The sequence below is a fragment of the Anolis carolinensis genome, chromosome 1 (assembly GCF_035594765.1).
Source record: "Anolis carolinensis isolate JA03-04 chromosome 1, rAnoCar3.1.pri, whole genome shotgun sequence".
Classification (NCBI taxonomy): Eukaryota; Metazoa; Chordata; class Lepidosauria; order Squamata; family Dactyloidae; genus Anolis; species Anolis carolinensis.
In genome coordinates, this window is record NC_085841.1 from 87,207,297 (window position 1) to 87,234,320 (window position 27,024).

At 38.8% G+C, this 27,024-nt stretch overlaps 2 long non-coding RNA genes across 3 annotated transcripts in view; both read right to left on the minus strand.

Moving 5' to 3' along the window:
- Positions 1–642: 642 nt before the first annotated feature.
- LOC134298423 (uncharacterized) lies at positions 643–6,868 on the minus strand. Its single transcript, XR_010005503.1, has 2 exons — positions 4,162–6,868; positions 643–3,731 (listed from the first exon to the last, which is right to left on the minus strand). It is a non-coding gene; the product is annotated as an uncharacterized LOC134298423 (long non-coding RNA).
- A 13,303-nt stretch (positions 6,869–20,171) lies between these two features.
- The window catches only part of LOC134298425 (uncharacterized), a 33,354-nt gene continuing 26,501 nt past the window's right edge, over positions 20,172–27,024 (minus strand). For both annotated transcript variants that reach the window (XR_010005508.1, XR_010005507.1), the window contains exons 2-4: positions 23,250–23,406; positions 22,995–23,037; positions 20,172–20,415 (exon numbers count right to left, since the gene is read on the minus strand). This is a non-coding gene — a long non-coding RNA (uncharacterized LOC134298425). The remainder of the gene's footprint in view (positions 20,416–22,994; positions 23,038–23,249; positions 23,407–27,024) is intronic.

The following is a 27,024-nucleotide window of genomic DNA, read 5'->3' on the forward strand; positions in this document are numbered from 1 at the left end:
ACATCAGCACTTTTAATCTTGTACCCATTACTCTGGCCCGGCCCAGTTCTATTGTGTTTTAGCGTATTGTTATTGCTTGTTGTTTATACTATTTTAATTGTTTTTAATTTGCTTTTTGTTTTGTATTGTTATATTGTGTGTTGAGGCCTTGGCCTTTGTAAGCTGCATCGAGTCCTTCGGGAGATGCTAGCAGGGTACAAATAAAGTTTAATAATAATAATAATAATAATAATAATAATAATAATAATAATAATTGGTGGAGTTCAGAATGCTCTTTGATTGTAGGTTCACTACAACTCCCAAATGACAAAATCAATCCCCCCCCAACCCCACCAGTATTCAGATTTGGGCATATCACATATTTGGCCCAATTTTGGTGTAGTGAATGAAAATACATCCTGCATATCATATATTTACATTATGATTTATAACAGTAGCAAAATTGCAGTTATAATGTAGCAAAGAAAATAATGTTATGGTTGGAGGTCACCACATGAGGAACTCTATTAAGGGGTCATGGCATTAGGAAGGCTGAGGACCACTCCTGTAAATCATCGCCTTCTCCTGAAAAAAATTATAATATCACAAAGCACTACCACCTCACCCACTGTGAGCACTGGAAACCAGACATGGAGGCCAATAAACAATCTAATATCTTTATTAAAGCAATAAATGAGTCAAACAAAAATAAGCAGAGTATATAGTCCAGCAATAGTCCTTTTAGGAAAGGTCAAATATAGTCCAATAATATAAAGTTAGATGTCCAGTATTAGAGTTCAAAGTTTTAAATCCAATAACCGAAACACACTCAAACTTCCAAGCAGTTTGAGTAGGGAGTAAAGCAAGGTCTTTCAAAGAGTTCCAGGTTCAATGTCCAAGGCTGGGATAACAAGGCAAGGCAAAGTTGGTCATGGTGGAACTGAATTGCAGTCCAGACTTGACAGGGAGACGAGATGTAACGCACGGTCTACTCAAGAGTAGCGCGCCGCAGGAACTAGGGTCGATGTTAACTTTCCAACTGGCTAGCCTGCGCGCAGAACTTTTATGGGACTTCAAATCTCCCCTCAAACCAGGTGCCTGAACACTTTTTCCCAAGGGAAACGGACTGAAGACAACAACTTTGCCAGATGCAACCTTCCCTGGAAACTCTCAAGGGAATCGGTTTAATTAGCGTCCTCTCTCTCCGCTAATCTCGCACTTTGTCTCCAATTCTCCTCAGAGCTGAATGTTTTCAGAATCAATCTCCTATCAAAAGGAGCACTTTCCGGGGAACCAGGCTCTGTTTTAAGGGCTTTTGTAATTAGCTTTGGGCCCAAACTGTCAACAGGGAACATCTGGAAGGGAGCAGAATCTTGCTGAGTTGGCACAAACCCCATATCCTCTTCAGTCTGATCCATAATGGCTGCGGGGTCATGACTCGAGGGTCCCTGAGACATCACACCCACTTCATAGGAAAACTGCTACAAAACTGGAGCTTTATTGTTGAGTTCCAGGATCAGAGAAGCAGATGGCAAAAACAGAAGAACGGCCTGCCACAGGGGAGCATGCTTGCTTCATCAATGTTTAACATTTACCCAAATGACCAGCCACTGCCAGAAGGGACAGAGAGTTTCATTTATGCTGACAATTGTGCCAGCAGAAGCTCTCCGAAGCTTTAGGTGCTCTTACTGCCTATTACAGGGAAAACCAGCTGATTCCTAATCCATCTAAAATACAAACATGTGCTTTTCATCTTAAGAACAGACAAGCATCTTGAGCTCTGAGGATTACCTGGGAAGGAATCCTACTGGAGCATTGCAGCACACTAAAATTTCGGGGAGTTGCTCTGGACTGTGCTCTGACTTATAAGAAGCACTGCTTGAATATCAAGCAAAAAGTGGGTGCTAGAAACAATATCATACGAAAGCTTCCTGGCACAACCTGGGGATCACAATCAGATACAATAAAGACATCTGCCCTTGCGCTTTGCTACTCTGCTGCTGAATATGCATGCCCAGTGTGGAACACATCTCACCATGTTAAAACAGTGGATGTGGCTCTTAATGAAACATGCTGCATTATCACATGATGTCTATTCTCTACACCATTGGAGAAATTATGCTGCTTAGCCAGAATTGCACCACCTGATATCCATCGGGAAGTGGCAGCCAGTAATGAAAGGACCAAAGTATTGACATTTCCGGCCCATCCGCTTTTTGGATATCAGCCAGCAAACCAACATTGTAAATCAAAAAAATAACTTCCTAAGATCTACAGAAACACTCACAGGAACACTTCAGAAAGCGAGAGTCCAAAAGTGGCAGGCTAAAACTCGGAACCTCAATCTGTGGCTGATACTGGATGAGAAATTCCCTCCTGGGCACACAGAAGACTAGGCGACTTGGAAGGCACTGAACAGACTGCGTTCTGGCATCATGAGATGCAGAGCTAATCTTAAGAAATGGGGCTACAAAGTGGAATCCATGATGTTCAAGTGTGGAGAAAAGCAAACCAAATACCACTTGCTACAGTGCGGCCTGAGCCCTGCCACATGCAAGGTGGAGTACCTTTTTGCAGTGACACATGAGGCACTCCATGTGGCCAGCTTCTGGTCAAAGGAAATATAGTATAATGCCAAATTTTTGACTTTGTGTATTTTTTAAAAAAATACATTATAACTGGACCTTCAGTTCGCTTCTGACAGGATAAATAAATATTATTGATGGAAGCTGCATTCTTTGAACTGACCATTAAGCAAGATCTGGCTTTATAATGTCTGTTTTCTAATAATGTTTTTCAATGTTTTTATGAGTGTCTAACATGGAGAATGCAGGAAAATATTGAGCACTGGGAGAAATAATAAGCAAAGTCATGTTGGGTATTCCATGAGATATACTTGTATCCTAAATCAAGAATTATTTTGTGTTGTTTATGGAAAGGGGTAAAAGGGCAGTTCATCTATAATGAACATATAGATGATATATCCTATGGTATATATTGTCGTTGTTTCTGGCAATACATACCAAGGGGTTTTCTAGAACTGAGTGTGTGACTCTCTCTAAGTCACCCAGTGGAGGATCAAAACCTGGTCTCCAGAGTTGTGGTCCAATTGTTAAAGCACTAATCCACACTCTTTGGTGTATGTGCTATGTATATATCATATAAGTTCCAAGACTATAGTCTTTCACAGCATCAAACTTTTAATAAAACAATAATAGAGAAGATGGTTTATAAGCAGTGATACATTATGATGAGTATCTGGATTTTGGACCCACAGGTGTAAATTCTAAAATTCACACATCTGGAAACACCAGCACAGTGACACTTTAACTTCGTGCGTGTGGAATGCAAAGATTTCTAAAATGTGCATGACACTGTGTTCATTTGGAAAAAAATATGCACAGATGCCTAGGATTTTGAATAAGGGTATTCTGCAAATCAACATAGAAATGAGTAAATTTGATGCACCAATCTGACAATCTGCTCAGAAGAATAATTCAAACAACTGTGCATCCCTTGTGAAAGTCCTGTTGAGTTAAACAGTCTTAGTACTCTCTCACTCTCTCTCTCCAGGTGATTGCTTCTTTTCTATTGAAGTATCTTTATTTTCTGCTTTTAAGTAAGCACCATTGTTTGTCCAGAAATCTTGCCTTGAAGATCTTGTATTGTGTTCATAGTGTACTTTTTCTTTCTTTCTAAACGTTTCTACATCTCAAAATGTATTTCCCTCCCAATTGGTTGGATGCAGGTCCCTGTGAAGTAAAAGAGAACAGCACAGTAGGATATACAGTACCAGGATGAAAAAAGTCAGCTATTAACATTTCTTCTGTCTTGTGAATATGAAACAAGACTCTAAAGATTCTTTATGTTCCACTTTAATACTATAGCACAGCATTCTTTCAGACCTCCTATCCACCCTGCTGGTTGGTCACAGAAGCCCAGTCAAATTCATTTCTCATAGAAGTTTTGGACCCAGGCCTCTCCTGTAAAAGGCTATTGAAATTCAGTCTGCTTTTTTCGTTTTTTGGTTAGATACATTAAGGCAGTCAGCAAATGATTCTTAAACAAAGAATGTATGATGACTAAAGTTTCAACTGGTATCTAAGGAGAAAAGGAAAAAAGACAGACAGATTGCAGTCCCATACATATAAGCATATACACTCAGAGCACATTTACACTGACATTTTAACGCAGCTTAGAACAAGTTCAGGATGAACCAGCGTCACGGCGCGGATGATTAGATCACTATGCCTAGAACTGATTTGAAACCAGGATGGTGATTACTTTGGACACAGAACATGACTTCAAACCACTGTGCAAGGTTTTCTTTCCATTTCCTGCAGTGATAAAAAAGGAAAAGTGACAGTTAAAAGGATGGTAATCAATTATCCCTCTCAAGGGGTCAGTTAGCCCCTGCTGCCCAACCACATCCTTGGGACATTTCTCAGCAGCCCTCATTATGGATTCTTTACTGCGCTTCAGCAGGGGTGGATGTCTACAGTGCACTCTGCATTTTGTGGAGCCAATTTTCATCCTGGATCTGTTATACACTGGGATCTTCTGCAGTGCCTTTTATTACATAAGCCAGGCTTTCCTGGGACTTTGCGTTTTGTGACCACCATGGTTTCAAGCCATCTTGAAGCTGAATTAAATAGTCAGTGTAGATGGGTCCTAAAAGTGTTGAGATCCGTAGTTCCAGCTGGAAAACATGTCTGATGGGGAGTGTCTAGCTTGCCTGTCCCATTTCATCCTTGAGCTGTGGTGCTTTGAGGGTCTGTCTTTTTCATATTCTTGACAAATATTTGGCTTTCTGACTGGGTTTTAAAATATAATCCTTCAAGTTGGTCAAGAAGGAATGTTTACGTTTGCATGTATTTAAATGCTTTTACTTATAAAAAATAAACAGGAAGTATGTTACAAATTCCTCCAAGTTGTGTTTTGAGCAGAAATAGTATAACAATTCAGCAGCAAGGAAAAGCAATGTGGCTGCTTTCAGGGGAAAAATGAACCACAAATAAACTATTTTGTGGAAATGAAAGAAGAAAAAGGTGATAAAAGATGCCAGCTATACTGGGGTCAAAAAGTTCCAAGCTATTTAACAGGATGCATGTCTTTATCTTTTGTGTTAACAGCTCAGTGTGTTTGTCATGGTTGCTATGGCTCCAGTCAAAATTAGTGGATGACTAAACATGCTTTAGCTTCTGATTGTCAGAATAGCAAAACAAAGGAAGATAGTGGCAAAACGTCCATGATTAAAGGGGGAATGGAAATGATACAGTTAAAAAATAACCAAAGTTCTCTGTGTTGCCCTTGTTACAACTCTTTTTCTTTGTTTTGCATGGATTTTTCACATAATTATAATAACATTTGGGAAGAAACAGTATCTTAAGATACACTTGCATTCAATAAGAATGATGATGTACACTTTCAAGCAGAGTATACAAGGGTTGAATGAAAAGTAATGCCTCCATCTTTGTAACTTCTCAACAGATGGCAGTACTGGTATGCAGCAGGTACTGGCTTGTTCAGTAGACCCTCCTCTACAGTTCCATTTGGTGGAAAGTCTTAGCATTGAATGGTTGTGTTGTTAAAGTGCAAAGTATGGGACCCTGTGCAGACAGTCAGTCAATGCAACTTAAGCAACCTGCAGTCATTGAATTCTTGATAGCAGAAGCACCCCAAAGGAGATTCATCAGTGAATGCAAGCTGTTTATGGTGATTGTGTTGATGTGAGTACTGTGCATTGTTGGGCGAGTAAGTTTAAAGATGTTGAGGCGGGAATATCTAACTTGCATGACAAACAAAGAGTTGGACATCCTGTGACAGCAACCACCGAGTTTCACAAGCAAAAGGTTGACAGATTGATTCAGGACAATCGTCGTATCACTCAGAGAGAATTTTCAAGCATATTTGATATTTCACAAGAACGTTTCGGTCACATTATTGCTTTGCTTGGCTATCGGGAGATCGGTGCACGATGGGGACTGTGAGACTCTGGTTGTGGAAACAGAGTGTCGACCTCTTCCGTGACGGCTTCAGAGAACTTGTTCATCATTGGCAGAAATGTATCCAATTTTCTGGTGATTATGTGGGAAAGTGAATAGTGGTAGTTAAAGAGCACATTCTAAGGATTATTTCTGTGTTTGATTTATTAAAATATTCCCATCGAAACCCAAGTAATGAAGGTGGAAGCATTACTTTTCATTCAACCCTTGTATTATTTTAACTGATAGAAGAATGAGTGGTAGACAGTTCAATAGTTGGGGTTTTGTTTTTGTTTTTTTCAAAACATCAGGAAACTTCTATTTACGTTTTGTATAGTTTTACTCCATCTTGCTTTTAAATATTTTGTAGGCTGCCTTGAGTCCCATTAGTGGGGGGAAATGAGATAACATTGTTTTCAGAATACAGTATATTCTTCCAGTACAGCCTTTATTCAGAAGATAAGGAAAGAAGGAAGGAGAGAGAGAAAGAACACCTAGGAAAAATAATGCTTTCCAAAGAAATTCAGCTACTACCATCATGTTTTGCTTTTCCTTTGGTGCTGTAACATAGTCAGATAAAGAAATGAAAATAAATTTCTGAAGCTGTATGGTGGTACTACTTTTTGCCAGATGAAGATAAATGTATTAGTCATAACGAGAATTTATAAGCCTATCTTCTCTAATTCTGATGTGAAGTGGCCACTGTAAACAACTGGAGGACTCTGGTAGCATATTAAATTACTTGCATTATCCACTTCAATTATTCTTGTTTCTTTTTTTAAAACCATTTCTTGCCTATGGCAGTAGCTACTTCTTTTTCCAAGGACCTTATCATATAGAAGGTGGCCTCCGTTTCTACACACTTCAAGGACGAAATCCCATGGATCCCATCAAATGACGCACAACCTGACCTGTATGTAGGCTTTCCATGGAATTCTGTTTCCACAGTATGTAGAATTGGATGGATTTAAAAGAAGAGCAGGAATTGATTCACTCCTCTCCCTGCATTTAGAAATACTTAGAAACAAGAGGGTTTTTTTAATGCATGAGATAGGGAATGGTGCATTTACCCATTTTCAGGATGTTTATGACATTTCAGTATGGGCATGCATGTGGATAGTCTTTTCATGCCCCTCGATGCTACTTCTGCCACAATTACTATTTGGACACAGAAAAGGTCTGGTAAATAATCATATTGTCCTTTTTTTAAAGAAAATGTTGTTGTAACTGCACAAACCTTTGACATTCTGCAATTACCCATTTTAAAAAAAAACAAATGTAAAAAAACCCTGATATGGGCACTCCATGTACGATGGAATGGGAGGAGACAACAGCCACCTGTGTGAGGAGCGAAGTGCATAGTTTAATTACAAACAGGCAGCGGCAGATCCTGGGTGATGGGGGTGAGCAAATTTTCCATCTTCTTTCATGATAGAGAACCATGTAATGTAACAGGAAGAAAACAACCCCTTTCACTTCTCTCTCTCTCAGGTGTGATGAGGTCAGTGCTTCCAACTGCTCTTGTGAAATCCTTCCTGTATAACACAGTCTTCCATAACATTTGTTTTTTGGAGATGGCTGGCTGGACTACAGTTGCAATCATCCTAAACTATCATGGTTAGTAATGATGAGAGCTGTATTTCAACAACAACATAGATTGAGAAAGGCTGCACTTTCTTGTGATTTCCAAGCTCTTGTAAAGCTGTGAACAACATGGCTAATGAGCTAACATTCATCAGATTCAAGGAAACATAAAACAGACTATTTTGCCAGAGAGCATTGTGTTTCCACTTTGGAAAATCAGTATCACTTCATTCATATCAATAGCTTGGGAGACATGCAGTGAATATAAAGTTGCTGCCAGTCCAATTGCTACACAGACCCACATACACTGGCACTAGGGAAGTTAACTGGCTCCAATTCTGATTGCACCACAGCGCACTTAATGGTCACATGAATAAAATTTACTGGCAATAAGTTTGATTATTTGCAAAGCATGAACACTTTGGCATAGCAAGAAGTTTGGAAACTGGAATTTCAAAATAATAAGAGGACAAAATAAATGGGAATATCATTTCCATGGTCTTGGTCACACTCATTTGCTATCCTTATGCTGTACTAAGTGATGAGGTGGGGGACAATCTTGATGTGACAAGTGCCTGTTCAAGGTTGACCCCATAGTTCCTAGCCTTGGAGCATGCCACTTTTGCCTTGCCCTATGGTCCTCCATAAAATCTCTTCTTGCATTTGAGCCCCAGGCTTCTAGGTTATCTTGGTGTGAATAAATTTGTTGTAAAAGCTGTTTCTTTGATGTGGCCACCCTTTGTTTAAGAGTAAAGAAAGCTGATTTTCATTCAGTCGCTTCTGACTCTTTGTGACCTCATTGGCCAGCCCACAACAGAGCTCCCTGTTGGCAGTCGCCACCCCCAGCTCCTTCAAGGTCAAACCAGTCACTTCAAGGATACCATCTATCCATCTTGTCCTTGGTCGGCCCCTCTTCCTTTTTCTTTCCATTTTCCCCAGCATCATTATCTTCTCCAAGCTTTACTGTCTTCTCATTATGTGGTCAAAGCACTTCATCTTTGCCTCTAATATCCTTCCCTTCTTGTGGTCCAAGGCACTCTCCGAATTTTCCTCCAACACCACAGTTCAAAAGCATCTATCTTCCTTCGCTCAGCCTTCCTTACAGTCCAGCTCTCGCATCCATAGGTTACTATGGGGAATACCATTGCTTTAACTATGTGAACTTTAATTGCCAGTGTGATGTCTCAGCTCTTCACTATTTTATCGAGATTGGTCATTGCTCTCCTCCCAAGAAGAAAATGTCTTCTGATTTCCTGACTGCAATCTTCACGCCTAGAAATATGTCACTGCCTCCACGTTTTCTCCCTCTATTTGCCAGTTATCAATCAGTCTGGTTGCCATAATCTTGGTTTTCTTGATGTTTAACTGCAACCCAGCTTTTGCACTTTCTTCTTTCACCTTGATTATAAGGCTTCTCGGTTCCTCTTCACTTTCAGCCATCAAAGTGGTATCATCTGCATATTATACCAAGCAAAATAATTGATGGTTTGATAAGTTCCAGTGGTGAGTTACAAAACACATAACAGAATACAAGGAGGTGTCATCAGATCTACTTTCTTTCATTTTTCAGCATCATCCCCTTACTCTCTCCACTGATTTCTCCAGATTTCACCATCTGATTCTCCCGTCATGCTCGTAGGAATAGTTACACCCCATAGTACCTTATTACCAGTTTGAAACATGCTACATGATATAGGCTGAAGAAGATATCATAAAGTTTATCATATTGTTCTCTTTCCAGGATCGTGTGTTCAGCCAAAATACCTTTGAAGAAACTTTCCAGGATGACAACAAATATCCTGTTTTCCAAAAAGCATTCTCTTTCCCACAGTACCATTTGTCAGCAGTAACACCACACAAGACTTCTGCCATGGGGCCAAAGACAATATGTCTGGAACATCTTCTGTATGTCTTGGAAATTACAAAAGAAAAGGATAAAAGTAGAATAAGAAAAGTTTTGGCAGCTGACTCATGAGTGTTGTATTTTACCACTGTGTTTGGTGTGTGGGGCACTGCGTATATTGGTATACTGAAATAGTATGAAGTATATTAGACTTCTGTAACAGGCTTAACGTTTTTCTCCGTCCTGGAAAAACAAATACAGGAAGCTTTTCAACTACTTTTAATTGTCCTTTAAATGCATCGTTTTGCCTTAGGGTTCTAGATGCCATGTAAGTGAATCACAGGAGCCCATCAGATTAAATTCTTCCTTCCTACCTACCCTACCCAAACAGAAAGGGAAATCACTGCCTGAGCTCAAAAGAGAAGAGCTATGGCATCTGCAGAAGCAGAAAACACCTTTTAGTTTGGAATGTGCTCCACATGAAAATTGTTAATAAGGGTGAGAAAGTGGAAGAGAGATGTTTTCAAATTAACTATACATTCCAGCCATTCTAAAAAGTTTTGAGGTATAAGTTTCTTTTTAAAAACTGATCTTTCTTAGCTTGTCCTGTTTGGGGCTTATCCTTTTTATTATCCCTGCATTTGTCAGTATTCTTAAAATACATAGGGTTTTGTTTATTCCAATTCATTGGCTTTGCTATGATTCACTATTAACAACACATAGTATATGGAGAATTCAAAGGGCTTCACACGTTTTGTCTTAAGGAGCATCTGCGTTGTAAAATTAATGCAGTTTGACACCACTGCTATGTTTCAATTCTGTTGAATCATGGGAGCTGTAGATTACAAAAGTCTTTAGCCTTCTCTGCCAAAGAGTGCTGGTGCTTCAACAAACTACAAATCCCAGGATTTTATAGCATTGAGCCATGACAGTTAAAGTGCTATCAAATTGAATTCAGACAGAACTGGTTTACCACATTTTGAAGAAAGTGAAATAATGGATTACTAACTAAAAATGGTGGTAGTCTGTAAAACTATTAAGTTCAAAGTCTAAAATTACCATAGTGCAACAAAATCCCAAACCCACAAAACAGAGATACTTTTATTGGCCAATCAAAATGCAAAAATACATCACGCCAACTTTTGAAGCTTCAATAGCTTCTTCATCAGACATAAATGTTAAAAATCATCCAGAAGAAGAAAAGTTATGATAGAATCATGGTCCTAGATGTTACTTCTGTCATCAATTAAGATGGACTGGGAAGTGGGGGGCACAGGGACAAAGAGCAGTTAACCATAGGCAATAAAAGTTCTCCACCCTCAACTTTGCTGGACTGGCCACATTGAATAGCCAATTACTGTCTCCCAAAGCAGTTACTTTATTCTCAGATTAAGAATGGAAAACGGAATGTCAGTGGACAACAAATGAGATTTAAAGATGGACTTAAAGCTAACCTTTTAAATGTAGTACAAACACCAACAATTGGGAATTGCTGGCACTTGGGCATTCTAACTGGAGGTCAGCTGTTACCAATGGTGCTGTGAATTTTGGAGAGGCATGAATAGAGGGTAAAATGGAGAAACATACCAAGAGGAAGGCATGTCAAGCAAACTCTTGTCATGACCACCTTCCATCTGGAAATCTGTTTCCTCAATGTGAAAGACTATGTGGACCCAGAATAGGTCTTTACAGTCATTTACAGACCCACGGCCAAGACTTTGCCCTTGGAAGACAATCATACTCAGCCATGATTGATTGCCCATGACCATACTGCACTACTGCTGCAGGATGAACTCAACATATTGGCTAATTTGCCCATTGCCATGATAGCGCAGGCTGCTTCCTCTTCCCTTTTGCCACGGAGCCCATTACATGACGTACATCTATTTTCAATGGGGCTCCATGGCAAAAAGGAAGAGGAAGCAGCCTGCGCTATAATGGCAGCAACAGAGGAGGCTTCCCATGTTGTATTTGCAACAGTGGAGGCAAGCAAGGCAGAAGGCGCTTCCAAAGATGACTTGGGTAATGTGGGGCAATGGGTTCTCCATGGCCCCCACCGGGACCCCACAAATTCACCACAATGCTTGGTGAATCCCAACGTTAATGTGATAAGATCTTGAGGAACAAGGTTTTCCAATAAAACTTTTATCTGGTTCCACATCAGCCTCCTTATTTTAGGTTTACTGAAGTATCATTCAGGTTAAATATTTAATGCAATTCCAGTGTTGAGCACTAATATATTTTGGCAGTCAGAATTAGATTCATTTATAGTGTTTGGTTTCAATTCAGAGGTTGTTCAAATTCATTGAAATAAAGCATTGAGGGTGAGAAATAGCTGTGTAAATTATAACACATATTAAATTGCTCATTTTCCCCTCCCCACAAAGAAAAAAAATGGTAACCTGAGAATCTTCTGATTGGTTAAGAGGGCCACAGAAATCTGGATTATTACATTCCAGTGGTTTCTCAGATATCTTTCCTTGGTACCTCTGTGGCCCATCTCATTACATAGCCTTCTCTCAGTGTGACGTTTTCACTCTTCACAACTTAATTAAGACTGTTTATTATTTTGGAAATAAAATCTACAGAGAACATGCTGTACCAAATAACATTTGAAACCAAGAAAACTGAAAGCACACATCGCTACCACCACTGACCCGGGATTTACAATTTATAATTTGTGAATTATAGGTTCAACTGTACTGGGAGGGAAATGGTTTGGTAACGCTTCACACCCTCAAACATTCAGGCTTTCCCTCACATTATTTCAAGTGACATTTTTGATCTCTTGATCAAAATCTTCCTCCTGTGTATCTCAGAGGCCCATGTGTGCAGATGCCAACACAGAATGACATTGAGCAGTTCCTCCTCTCTATAACTGTCTTTAACGGGAAGTGTGAATGTTTACAGATTAACTGAGGGCTAATCACTGAACTTCCTAGCAGAAGAAGAAACCCATTTGGTCACATTTTGCCATCCTTGGGTGGGGGGGGGGGGTGAGGGGAGATGTAAAAACATTTGGATTGGCTTGAAATAAAAGCATATGCTTCACACACTTGTAACCAATCCCAGAAGGAGAAGGGGGAAAGAAACCTCAGTCTTCTTGGCTTTGAACATTTTGAACAGGAAGCCATTTAGCATTGGAATGCATGCTTAACCAGTCCAAGAAACACCCTTTCTTATTACTTCTGGGGTATTGAGGTGAAAAAGCATAATTTATATGCGGACCCTCTTTTCCTGTTTTGTTTTGATTTCCTCTGCCCTCCTCGGCCAAGTCTGTTTTTGAAATATTGCATTAGGAAACACATTTCCTCTCTTTTTAATTCTCGCCTTTGGTTTTGTTGGTTCAGCTGTACCTTCACTTCAGGTAATAGCTCCTGCTCTTATCTGGCTTGAAGTCTAAAGACAAGGAAAGATACATGTTATGCTTTTCATGGTTTATGAAGTGAATGAGGAACCTGGGTGGAGTTAAAGCTACTGTGGGATCAATGTGAAGGGAGTTGCCCAGATATTCTTTCTTTCACAGGATATTCATAACTATATGTTTCAGAAGGAAAATACAGAAACCACAAAGAGACAAGATGCATTAAGACAGCTCCATGCTACAAAACATTCTCATTCATGGGCACAATCATTTCTTTTCATAGAATCATAGAGTTGGACCATCAAGTCCAGCCCTGGTCAAGTCCAACAAAATTTTGCATTAGATGATTTATTGTGGTATTTTCTGGCACCAGTGATACTTTCAATGTTTTGCAAAATATAATGGTGTTCAAGGTCCTCAGGATTCTTAATAGGTGTAGATGTCAAGGCCCCAATATCCAATCCCCCAGAGCCAGAAAACACATGTTCTGACAAAATGTCAGCCCCTATTTATAGCAACCCAATTTCTACTACTACTGTTTTGTCAGTTTTAAAAAGTCCTACACATTGCCAACAGCAGCAACTCAGAAAAATAGTTTAGAATTCTTTGGGTTGCAAAACCAGAAATGCTTATTTTGTACATTTAATATTTTGTGAATTTGCAACAAACAGTGATGATTGGTAGGTTTCACTGTCCCATTTGTATGGGTGAGTCTTAACTCAACCAGACTTTATAGTTGACAGGTTGAGAAATTGCTCTATATTTCAAAAAGAAAAAACAACTTTGGAAGACCTTATACTCCAGTTTTCTGCCCCTGGAGGCTGTTCAGACTCTCTAAAATTTGGGTATATTGATGTCTGAAAGTAAATTTCTGGTTTTGAAAAGAAGGGGGCAATAAAGAAATATGTTAAACTGTATATGGCCTGGTTGTAAAGTGTCTAAAAGCAAATTGACAGTCCTTTAGGATTTGCAGACCACAAGTAGCTCCAAAGACAGTTAATCATCTGTGATATATTTTACATATAAGTACAATTTCATGGTGGTCGGTTGCTGCTTAAAAAAAATACATGCCTGGTTTCCCCCCCCCCCCCTCCCCTAAAAAATTCCTGACATTTTGTCAATTTTTTTACTATAGTATAATAACAATCATTACTGCAAATATGAAAGTGAAGTGAGGTGGTCTCCAATATATAAAACTTTCACCTGCCATCTGCCAAAGTCTTCTTAGATGTTTCACAATCTGATACATTCAAGCTGACCAAATATATTGTCAGCATCACCCTTTCACAGAGAGGGAACTGAGGCTGAAAAGCTGCGTGACTTGGCAGTAGACAGAGCCCATACTAGCACAAAAAAGAAGCTCTTAGATCCTATTCCAACCTGTTATACCTAAACGTTGCACAAAGAAATATGCTTAATTGCTGTTAAATATGATTAATGCCTGCTCAGCCCACTTAATTTTGTTATGAAGTTTTGATGAGCTTTTAGTGCCTCAGTTCTATAACCACCACAGCTTCCAAATATAAATTACAGACACAGACCTTTTTAATGCTCCCAAGAATATATGCCTTCAAAAATAAAATTTAAAGTGCCAAGTGTCCTCTCATTTTGAAAGTAAAGCTATTGGGGAAGGGATGTGTGGCGCAGGCTGGAAAGCAAGCCAGCTGCAACAAATCACTCTGACCAAGAGGTCATGAGTTCGAGGCCAGCCCGTGCCTGCGTCTTGTCTCTGTCTCTGTTATATGTTATGTCATGGAATGTTTGCCTTTATGTGTGCAATGTGATCCGCCCTGAGTCCCATTCAGGGTGAGAAGGGCAGAATATAAATTCTGTAAATAAATAAATAAATAAATAAATAAATAAATAAAAATGTTCACAATATATGGGAGGGCAGAGAAATTTATTAACGAATGTTGTTTCTCTGCTGCTACTTCAGGGTCATTTTCCTGCACCATCTTCTTGAATTAGTCATATTAGCAATCCAAGACAGGCAGGGATTGCACAGTGAGCTGGATGAGATCACCGTGTTATGCAACCAAATAGATTTTGTTTCATGATGCTATTATGTAGTCCAAATAAGGCTTTTTAAAGTAAGGGCAATATTACCTAGCCCAACTGTCTTCGTAACTGCACTGAGTAAGATGAAGTGGAAATGTTAGGTTAATTACATGTGTCAGTTTGGAGACATCACTGAGAGTGAATGCAATCTATTCAGAGAGAGAGAGTTGTGGTGCTTCCGGAAACCAACACAAAATTACCAAACATAACACCCAAATGTTTCTTTCAACATTGTTTGAGAAGTATTTCTTTCTTATTAATAGCAAAAATCCATTATGAAAAGAAAAGAAAAGAAAAGTCATGTGTCGTATGACACTTCCTGTGAAGTAGAATATTCCACATTCACATGTATGAATAAATATACTTGTATGTACACAAGGAAACAGAACTAAATGTGATGCTACACTCTTGAAAAGCATTGTACAGGAGGCAAAGAACTGCATAGAAATTCTAGCTGTGGTGTTGGAAAACAGAACATTATAGCTAGAATTTCTATGCAATACTTCGCTTCCAGTACAATTGCCATTTGATACCCATTGTAATCAAACGATACACATGGGCATGCACATCCAAGCCAACCATTGAAAGAAAATGGGACATACTTTTGCAAAATACATCAATCACTAACGTTTAGAACCTGTGGAATTTTGTGTCTAATTTAAAGCCAAGATAACAAGCATGTTTGTGAAAGGATGTGCAGGTATTGTGTATTTTTTAAAAGTGATTATTTTCTAGTTAGGTTAGACAGGAAGTCTGTGTTGAGTCCTCTGCACATACCAATTAGTGCATGAAAAAAGACATAACAAAAAGGGGGGGAAAGATTAATCTCACCTTCAGATGCTGAAACGGGGGCAGGTGGAGGGACATTTCTTCAGTATGCCAAAAATTCAGCAAAACAATTATGAATTATGACTTTTTCCTACAGTAATGTACAGTAGTATACAGAAGGGGTCACATCACGGATGATTTCAAAGGGGAAAGCTAACCACTGGCAATAAACATATTACACCAATAATTTAATGCAGGAATTATGGTCCAGCAGATGGTATTTGGGGTCTGGCTGTCAACGAATGCAATTAGATCCAAGCCCTAGTAGAATGATCTTTTTATTCTACTGTCAGAATTTACATGCACATCCTGTTTTTGGTAATGAAATGGGGCATTAAAAATAAGGGGGTTAGAAAGAGCCGCTTTTTTCAAAACTTCTGAAAGTAGTTTTATTTAGATGCAACCATTTGATCCCTCTCTGACACCTGTCTTTCTAAATATTGATGTCCTTTCACTCTGAAATAATGTAGAGTATTCGATTCAGTTTTGAAAAAAAAAAGTTTTGAGGTGAGCATAAAGAAAACAAGAGATTCACAAAGAGAGAAAATGTCCTTGATAGACCAATTCAAGAGCTACCTAGCCTTGCATTTTGCCTGGAAACCTATATCAATGGCAAAAATGGAAGCTGTCAGAAGCAAAATGCAAGGCTAGGTAGATCTTATCCTGTTCTATCAATCTTCTCTATCAGTCTGCCTATGAAAGTTGTTGGGTTAGCCTATCTAAAAATTTTGCTACAAAAGAAAATCGATAGTCATTATTTTAGTCCCATGAGAAATGTTTGAGGAACAGGGAACATTTTATTCAAAACCTGAATTTCCGTTTGTATTTAATCCCACCCCGCCCCCGCCCCCACCCCCACTACACACAAACAACCCTAAAGCAATATGGGGGCAAAACAAATGGCAACATTTTCCCCAGAGTATGCAAAACACTTTCTGAAGTTTTTTTTAAGTGTCTAGAACACACAGGGGTGTGGGTGTGCTGCTATGGTTTATTGCATGATATTACAGGTTGAGTGTCCGTTATCTGTTGTGCTTGAAACCAGAAGTGTTTCTGATTTCAGTTATTTTCATGGATTTTGGAATACTTGTATTTACGATTACCTGCAAAGTTAATCTGATACACTATATTTTAAATAATGTTGTGCCTGAAACAAAATTTCTGTGTATTGTATCATCAGAAAGGAATGCTCAATCTGCATCTTGGACTATTAAGTTATATCTGCAGCAGACAAATATATCTTCAGTTTGGGATCAGAACTGTTAAATCAAAGGACCATTTTAAACTGCAGCAATGTTTGTTTTTCTTCTAAACTCTTGAACTTTCAGGTCAGTAGAGATGAAATGTTGAACTCTTCTGTAAAGTAGCAGCTTTATCTGAGAAAATGACATAGTTTGAGTAAGTAAACAAACTGAAAACAACCTGAAATGACCACTGGTTAGTGATGGCTCAGCTGCCATTTTGCATTTTTAGATTTAGCAACACAAGGCACATCAAAATATCAAATAGAATGTTTGGATGGAAAGACTTAAAACATCAATTCTCAAATGAATTCAACATAACGGGGATTTATGATCAAATGTTTCTGAATTTGGCACAGTTCAACATTAATGTAAGACCAATTTGTATGGACATTAGAAATGCAATTTCTCAATTTTTCCTCACAGGTAGCAATGAGTAATTTCAACAATTTTCTTCTTTCTTCAAGAGAATCCTTGAAAATCATGCTATTTTACTTATTCTGCGTAAAATTCACACATGGTTGTTTTGTGCAGAAAACTCATTTTCTGGAAAGCAAACAGGCTTTTCTTTATGGAAAATAATATTTCAGTGCAGAAGCATTAATTTGTGCACAGAAGAAGTTCTATGTATGGGCTATGAAAGTCCACCAATTTCCACTTTTACCAGGCAGCAGTTGCTTCAGCAATCCTCAATCTGTCAGGAAACCAATGACTGGCCTCTTTATCCATCCCTTGTGCAAGTGATCTCTAGTGTGGGGGAAAATTGTGATAGAAACCCTCTTTTTCACTGTCATGTTAAAGATTCCTCATTTTTTATCATGTTAGAAGTAAATTGAGAACATACTGCAAGTCACTTCTGATGTGAGAGAATTGGCCATCTACAGAGATTCCTCATTAGAGGGGGTGAAATGGCATCGGCTGGTTCCCAAGTGATAGAAGAAGAGACCTTCACAGATCACAGTTTCTGTTAAGTGGGGACTGGAATAGGTAAAACTGAGATTCACCATGTAAGTGTGGTGCTTACAGAGATATAAATCCCAATAAGGATTTTGGACAATATTGCTATGTAGGAATTTACTAAAAGTGTAAATATGCTCAATTGAATAGGTTTCTACAAATGCTAGTGTAAACCTTAAGTTTCTTGAGTTCATTAGGAAGTAACTAATTGAAGTATATATTAGGAAATATATATATCACTTGAACGCGGTACCATGTTAAATAAGTGTACCATGTTCAAGTGACTTCATATTAATTTGCTCATTTTACAAGGACAACGTTGTTTATTTTTTTTTAGGCACTAGTCTGAATGAAGTCATCCTTGGATGGGAATGTGAAACCTCACAGCTTATGTGTCATCTTCATCCTTTCCAACTATAAGCACTAGCAAACTGAAGTGAAATATGTCTATACCTAGGCTCTAGAAGAGATCTCAACTCTCAGAAATATATATGTGTCATGAAAAGATTTTGTTCCTCAGTGAAATCCCTTTATTCTTAAAACCCATGAAGTCACTTGTCACAGGGAGAATTTGGGTTGTGCAAAAAAAATTCTGGAGCCTTTCCCAAGGATCTACTTGTCTGCAATCAAATCTACCATATGTTCATTCAGAAGGACGTTCTTGGTCTTTACAATGATTTTAGATTCACTTTTGATATTATCAAACATGGATTAAATTTTTATTTTCAATGATAACTAATTTTTATAGAGAGTAGCACAGTGGCTCACACATTACACATTAGAGTATACATTGGTCTGGATCCACTAGAATCACACTGGAAGGCCTAGAGATTCCTAGAGAGGTGTTCTCCCTATAATCTCTAGTTCCTTCAGTGGGACTTTATGGTCAATGTCCAGTAGAAGTCAGAGTTGCAGTGGAGGGCTTAGATATTCCTAAAGAAAACATTTTAATTTGCAAAACCCAAATCCACAAATGTGGAAGGCCAACTATAACTCATTCCCCATCTCCTTTCACTTTACTTGTTTGTGCCAGTTGAAAATCAGCTTTGTTGAGAATCCCATCCCTTTGCAGGTTGTAGCAGTGGGGAACAGGGATATGTTGCTCCTATTTCAACTTGATTCTACTTTCCTTGCATCAGAGGTCCAGTATTGTACCTTGCTCATCATATGTTACATAATGCCAAAAGATCATAAGGAAGATCACACACAGCAGACCTTTCCCAAACAAATTTGTACCTTGTCAGCAGTGACACACTATTGTCATGAAAACTCAAGATCAATACTGTTCAGCTAATTTCTATCTTGCCTTCCTTTCCCAATATGGGGTTCAGGGTAGTTCACAGTATTATCTAAAGTAAAATACAGTTAAAACAATGGTTAAAACATGAAGCCGCTGGGAGAGATCATCCAGAGACATAGGGTGTGGTGCTGTCAGTGCACCAATGACACTCAAATGTATTTCTCCATGCCTTCCAAAATAGTACTATCTAAGGATAGCATGCCTCTTCTGAATGAATGCCTGAAGGAGATAATGGGCTGGATGACAAAAAAACAAATTGAAACTAAATCCAGACAAAACAGGTGCTTGCCATCAAGGGTCCTGACCTAGGGATGGAGGTGTGTCAACCAATTCTGGATGGGCTTACACTACCCCTGAAAGATTGTGTTCATAGCTTGGGAGTGCTTCTGGATCCATCTCTCCAAATGTTGGCCCAGGCAGATGTGATGGTCAGGAGTTCTTACTATCAGTTTTGGCTGATCTGCCAGCTGCTCCCCTTCCTAGATTTAGAGGACCTGAAGATGGTAGAGCACGTGCTGGTAACCTCAAGGTTGGACTTCAGCAGTGCACTTTACATTGGACTGCCTTTGTACCAAGTTTGGAAACTTCAAACATAACATACCTCCTTTATGTCTGTTCTGTTCTGTTCAGTCCTGCCTGTCCAAACGGCATTGAATGTTCGCCATGTATACTGTATACTCATTGCAATATTTAACACATGCTTCTGGCTATAAATAGCCACTTGGGATCCCATTCTGGGAGAAAGGCAGCATACAAATGCAATAAATTAAAATAAAATGATAAATATATTAGCGGTCCAACTGATCCTGTTAACCATGTAGTAAGGGAAATGACTTGTTCATTTCTACAACACTTGCAAAAGTAAGAAACTCCAATGTCTAACTGGAATTCTGGCTCATTAGTTCCTTTGCACCAGAACTAAACTAAATGCTTGAGCAACATCTGATTTGAGCTTCAATGCAAAACTTTAAAAAGAACACATTGAGCTCCTTTTCTGTTGTGTATGTGAAAGAGGAACAGTTTTCTCTGCAGTATTGAATATTTTGTGCCATAAAATAAAGGTCGATATTTTGATCTCCAAGGAAGTGAGCTTGTTACCGTGGAGACTATTTTCTTTAAATGGAGCAAAGTTGTGGAGGGGATGCCTTCCCTGCTTACCTTGGCAACCATGAATTGCTAAATACTCTCCTTATGAATGCAGGCCTTTCAGGGCCACAAGGCCTTACCCACAGGTATAAACATTCTTTCACTTTAAAAAAGGTGGAGGGGACTGTATGCTGCAAAAACACAATAAAGAAAAGGACATTATGCAACAAAACAGTTTCAATAAAATCAAATTAGATTTGAAGATGAGGTACGTCTTCAGTGATGTGAAACCTGAATATAGTCTGATTTCCTATAAAATCAACAGGCATACTGGGCAGTGGTCAGAGCTGAGAAAATATTACTTTTTGTATTGTAGCTGCAAAAAGCTACTTTTTGACAATAGGCAGTGGCCATGCTGCATTTGGGTTTAGATGTTTCAGAGAGTTGTAATTCAAGAGTAACTTTCCCAACTCTGAAGTCATCAACTTTGTAGCTGTAATTCAAATGTAACTTTCCCAACTCTGTCCTCATGAAGAAAGAGATCAAGGGAGAAACTGCCTCAGAGAGTGGTGGACTCTCCATCTCTGTTCTGGAAATGAAGAAGCATCAATACTTGTATACAGAGCAAGCAGGAATAGAGGAAAACCTGTGGTGCATGTCTGCTGCCTTGTTTTCACCTCTGTTTCCTAGAACAGTGCAACTCAAGATGTTTTGCTTTCTGCCTGCATATGGATGTCACTTCCCCCTTTGTTTGAGAAGGGAGTATCGTGAGGCTTCTCTGCTTCAAGATTTCTTATACAAAAGACATGAGAGTCAGCATTAGAGACTCTTCTATCAAAGTTAAGTAACTTTCTTTTGTCTATCTACTTTTTTATCTGAGATGTATTACCTGCAACAATAAAAATAAGTGTTTACCTTTTTAACCTTATCAGAGCATTTTCTATCCTGTTTCATACAATAAGCTTGTATATAACATTGGCTATGCTGCACACTGCTATAGACACCAAATGATGTTTTTAAGCAGAGGATGGACAGTCATCCTTCAGGAGCACTGCAGTTGTGTCTTCCTGCATGGTGGGGAGTTGGACTAAATGGCCCTTGGGGTCCTTTCTGGCTTCATGATTTTATGGAACGTAGAGTCCAGGGGGCTGTATGCTGAGGACAGTTATAAAGGAACAGCATGGCAGGCCCCAATGAGATAGAGTTCAGCAAAGATATGACTGAATCATCCTAACTAGACACCCCACCCCAGCTTCATAAGCATTTTTTAAATGTCTCACTAGGCAAACACTACAGGCTAAATTCTCAAAATATTTACCAAAACACTGTCCTTGTGCTGGAATAAAGAGGGATTTGTTGTTCTTTTCCAGTAAATGAGGTAGTTGCAAAAGCCTGGATCAAAAATAATTCACTCTCCTCCCTTTAGTAAACTGGAATTTGCTGCATAGTGTATCGGTCATGGGGTTTATATTACCTTTTCTAACAGGGTAAGCCATTCCCGTAACTTCATGAGTATTTGAGCTGGTGGGGGGTTAAAAAAATATAGTGACCATAACAGCTTCTTTCTGCTTATTAAGTATAATGTTTCTTTAGTGTAGAAGAAAAAGTACTGGGAGAAAAATATTGCATTCAAAAGTGCAAAACAGTGGGGTGGGGTGCGCACACACACACACACATACCCATGAGGCATGCAATGGTGTGTTATCAATTAAAAATTGTGTGGATGCCAGTCAGCTAGGAGTGCTACTTTGATCTAATGTTTTATTTAAATTTTATTTGCTTTAGTTGATTCATATCCCAAGATGCAACCCAGGCCGTTATTTACCGTCCTTTGCCTACAAGAAATCAAAACAAAAATCTTCTCATCCTGCAGGAAAGATACTATGGAGGCAGCCAGTCTAGCCATTCTAGGAAGGAATTCCAGAACTTATGGGCAGCCACCAAGAAGAAATACCCTCTTCACTGTTCCAACCCAATATACCTTTGATAGTAGTAGGAGAAAGAGAGGGCTCTCCCCTGAAGACTTCAAAATCCATCTCATGGAAGAATACAATCCTTCAGAAACCTTACTATTACATCTAAGCCTTGTAGAGCTCTATCGGCCATAATGGGCTCGACTTTTTCTCAGAAATAGACTGAAAATAGGCAGAAATAGAGCTGTTTTGAGTTGTCTAGTAATACACCATTAAGGTAAAGTTAAAGGTTTTCCCCTGACATTAAGTCTAGTAGTGTCTGACTCTGGAGATTGGTGCTCATCTCCATTTCTAAGCCGAAGAGCCAGCGTTGTCCGTAGACACCTCCAAGGTCATGTGGCTGGCATGACTGCATGGAGCACCATTAGATGTAGTACACCATTAGATGCAGTAACCTAGTATTTTCAAAAATAAAAAGGGATTTATCCAACGAAAAATGCAATTAAAAAATTTCAAAGTAATAAATTTACAGATTTCAAGGTTTTTGACAGGCATAAGTAATAAATCATGGGCTAAGGTATGCATGCCTAGTATAGCCATTGCTGTGCCAAACACAACAGAGAACATTTCATCAGGTACAAATGAGAGCTCCTCACAAAAAGATGCCAGCATTAATTCACTGAGACCAGAAAAGCTATCTTGGCCATGTCCTTCATTTCCTAGATGGAATATGAACACAGCATTGTGACATTCAGGAAAACAAAATAACAAAAAAGTCAAGACCTCTTAGATCTAGCTATAACCTTGGTAGTCAGTGTAGAGTGTCCTTGTCAACCTCACCACACACAGACACTTACGTTTTGGTCAGTTCGGGGATTTAAGATTCAATTTGTTTTTCCTCTAAAATAAGAAACATTACAGTAATGGAGAAAACATTTCCATTTCAATAATTTTCCTCCCACAGTTAAATTCATTTTTAAATCCTCATTTGGAATGTAATGACAGATGAGCTCTTTGAGCAATTTCACCCACAAAACAGCTTAAGTAATGTACTTAATTAAGGCAACAACAAAGTTCTTTCTCTCATCTCATCTCCTCTCCTTGGTACTCACCCATCTCCTCAGAGGGGGGCTTTTCTTTTCTTTCATTCTTTCAAGGTGTCGTATTCTCTTCTGTTCAAATTGGTCGACTTGGCTTCTACCCAGTAATCCATCAGGTTGGCACCATCAAGCTTCAGACTATGTCCCAACTGGAAGGATTCCCGCTGTCCTGTGAATGCCAACAATTAATCCAGCAGTCTGTGCCATCTCTGTGGCAGGCGGTCAGTTCTATTTGGCTGTTTTCATAAGGCTTTGCAGAAGAAAACCTAGGGCTCCTGGCTAAGAAAATTAAGTAAATAATGCCACTAATTTGCCACCATAGAGTGTGAGGTTACAATCTTGAAACCACTGGTTTAAACATGTCTCTCTTGGTGCCATTGAAGGTCCTGGACAATGACATCTTTGCCAAAATTGTACACTTCTCCTGTGACTGCCATACATAAGAAATGCCAGGTTATAAAATAGCAGAGACATCATTATTTCAGTAATATATTCACTCCTTTGTCTTAGTGGATTACAAATGGAGACCTAAATGTATTCGTTGGCGCCAGATAGAGTATAATCAATTAGACTGATTGCTGAATAGTAAGTCAATACTTAAATAAATCCCACTCTGGCAGGCCCGTAGCCAGGATTTTGATGCGGGGGGTGGGGGGGCTGAATCTAAGTGAGAGAGGATCTACCCTAGCAAACCTTTTGTATTGTTATCCCAATACACCCATGCATATGGAATCTATTGAGCATGGTGATCAGATCATGATATGAATAAACATAACAGTTTAAATAATAAATGTAAGGCCTTCTCACGGACCGCTCTGAGAATTCCCCCCCCCCCCCCCCCAGCTACATGCCTGCACTCTGGTGAACATAGGAATTTGCCCTCTCCTTATAAGGCAGACCATTGATCCATTTAACTCATTATTGTAAATTCTGACAATCTTGGAGATGTTTAAAACAAAAACCTCAATGAGATTTACCCATCTCCACCTGTGACCTTTGGAAATATTTAGTAGTCCTTTAAGCATCTCTGAGATCAACTGAGAAAAAAAAATGTCAGAATAACCTTCTGTGGATTCTAGTCCATATTGCATCTAATGAAGTAAGCTAAAGTTCATCCAAGTTTATGCCAGGAATTTCTTTTTCTCAGTCTCATAAGTGCTACAGGACTCCTTCATGTCTTTTTTATTCTGAAGCAGACTAACATGGCTTTCCTTTTGAATACTATTTTCTTACTGCTTTGAGATAGAAAGTCGTTTCATTTTACCATTAATCATCGTGGAGATACTTGATGTCCTCAAAGAAGACATTTTGATGCAAATGTTGAGCCCAAATCATTCAGGAAAGAAGAGAGACTCTTTCCAAAAGCAGAATTCTTCTTCAGGAAAGGCCTTTCCATACATAGCATGAGAAACATCACATTCAGCTAAGAATAATCAATATTATGTGGCCATTTGCAGTCCTAATTTGGGGGGGAGGGACGGGTCATTCACACTACAGAATTATAATGGTATTATTGGCAGTTTAGGGAGAGGACATTTAGCATCTTCAGTGCAACACTTCATGTCTTATTAAATTGTTAACCCTAAATTTCCAGAGGATGGGACCATGGCAGGTATGGTGAAATAATACAGTAGAGTCTCACTTATCCAACCTTCTGTATTATCCAATGTAGTCTGCCTCCTGCCCAGATCCACAGCTGTTTCTCTAGGCAGGCAAGGATCACAGATTTTTAAAGTCTCCACAGGACTGAACTTTTTATGGATTTAACTTCTGACAATGTTATTACTGTAAGTTCATTTCATACAATTCTATCTTTATTTGTAGTCAATTTTTAATAGTCAGTGTTTTTGTAGTCAATTTTTCAATACATTGTGATGTTTTAATGCTAAATTCATAAATACAGTAACAGTTACCATGTATTGAACTGCGTTTTCTGCCGATTTGTTGTAAAACATGATCTTTTGGTGCTTAATTTGTAAAATCATAACGTAATTTACTGGATGCCTTCTTTGCATTCTCTAACTCTGCCATGTAGAGTATCTGTGAGGATAAAGTGGCCCTTTGAAACCCTTGAAGAAAGATCAAGCACACACATACTGTAATCGGTATTGTGCTGAAACAATCCGGTGCAAAAAGTATTAAAGTAGATAGCAGCCAAACCATGCAGCTTTCATTGATTGTGGAAAAGTTTTTATCAGCAAAAAGTGTCACTACACTACTATTAGAAAGCTTAAGAAGGGCATTTCCTTTCTGTGAGTTAGTGAGTCTCTTGTCTTAGAGTAACCCCTTTGTACAATCGGTTAGCAAGGCTTGTTTCTGTGAAATGCTTCACAGCTGAAAATTGAGAACAGAACAAATATGACAGTTTTGAAAGCAAGATTACATTGAATCATGTCTTAAAACATTCTCCTGCTATACAAATCCTTTTCTGAGAGTGCATTGGTTTTCAGGGCAATTACCTTACAACAAAAAAATGTACTGACAAACTAATTTGGGGAAACAGAGTCGCCAACAGCTCTTTTTCATTAAAGATGTAAAAGAGGGGAAAATAAATAAGTGTAATTCATAAAAGAGTACAGATGTTCAAATAGTCTCCTCTTGGCTTTCTCTCCCAGCAGCCCAGCTATTTAGAAACTGATCAACAAACTGGATTTTGAAGACTTAACTCTTTGCATTGAGAGAGCAAATGAACCTTTGTGTCTCCTTTGAAGGAGAAAAAGGAAGGAAAACAAGCAGAATGTTTCAAAGATCAGTAGCTTTCACAGCCTGGCACTTGAGCTGGCAGCAGGTGGATTTTCATTGAAGGCTACTAATTCCTGAAACTTATTATGTCTACATTAAAACAAAATTACCTTCAAGACTGCTTCAAAATCTTTTATAGAATTTCCTGAGATGATCACTTCCATTCCCATTCCCTTGAAAGACATGTAGTTCTATATCATTTTTCAGAATGTGTTGAGGATTTTCCAGTTGATTCATCACTGAACAGCCATAGGCTGTCTAACCATAAATTTGGAGAAATGGAAATGCTTGCTATGGCTTTAGTCTTCCAGGCTCAAGCTTCCCATAGTCTATGTGATCCAAAATGTCACATATAAATCATACCAAAAGCCAAAGTATGTCTGGCTTGGTTGCATCTTTCCATTTTATTTGCTTTATAGCATTTGGTACCTTCAAAAGATTTATATTTCACAGGAGAGACAGACTGTAAGGTCAGATGTTTAGCATTTTCTTCTTCCCAATATGTAGGGCAGATCAAATTCAGATTTGCTTTCATTTAACATACCAATCATACAGTCTTCATAAGAAAGAGGATGTGTTACTTTAGATTTACCCTCTTATTACAAAGTAAAATAGAGCTTAATGATATCTTGATCCTCTGACCAGCTGCAGCCTGCTCCAAAGCACTAATATTGAATCTAGCCAGCATATAGGCTCTCCTGTGTATGGGGTTAGTGAGTGCTGCAATATAATAGGCTGTGTTTCCCTGTGTGAATGGAATTGCCAAGTTCATTGGCGAACATTTATTGGCCAAGGATTTATTGGCCAAGCTCTGCAGTTGTTAGTGGTCCATTGCTAGCAACCTCTCTTTCATGAGGGTAAAAGTCTCAGTGAAAGTTAGCATATTCAAGGAGTCACTATCATAGCCCAGTTTCCCGATTTTCACCAGGACTGTTGTGCACCATTTTGAGTTGTGGAGTTCATTCAAGGTGAGTTGGGTCAATGAGATACTGGAGCTGTGGAAGTGGATATGTAACCAAAATTTTATGATGATTAACCAAATAGT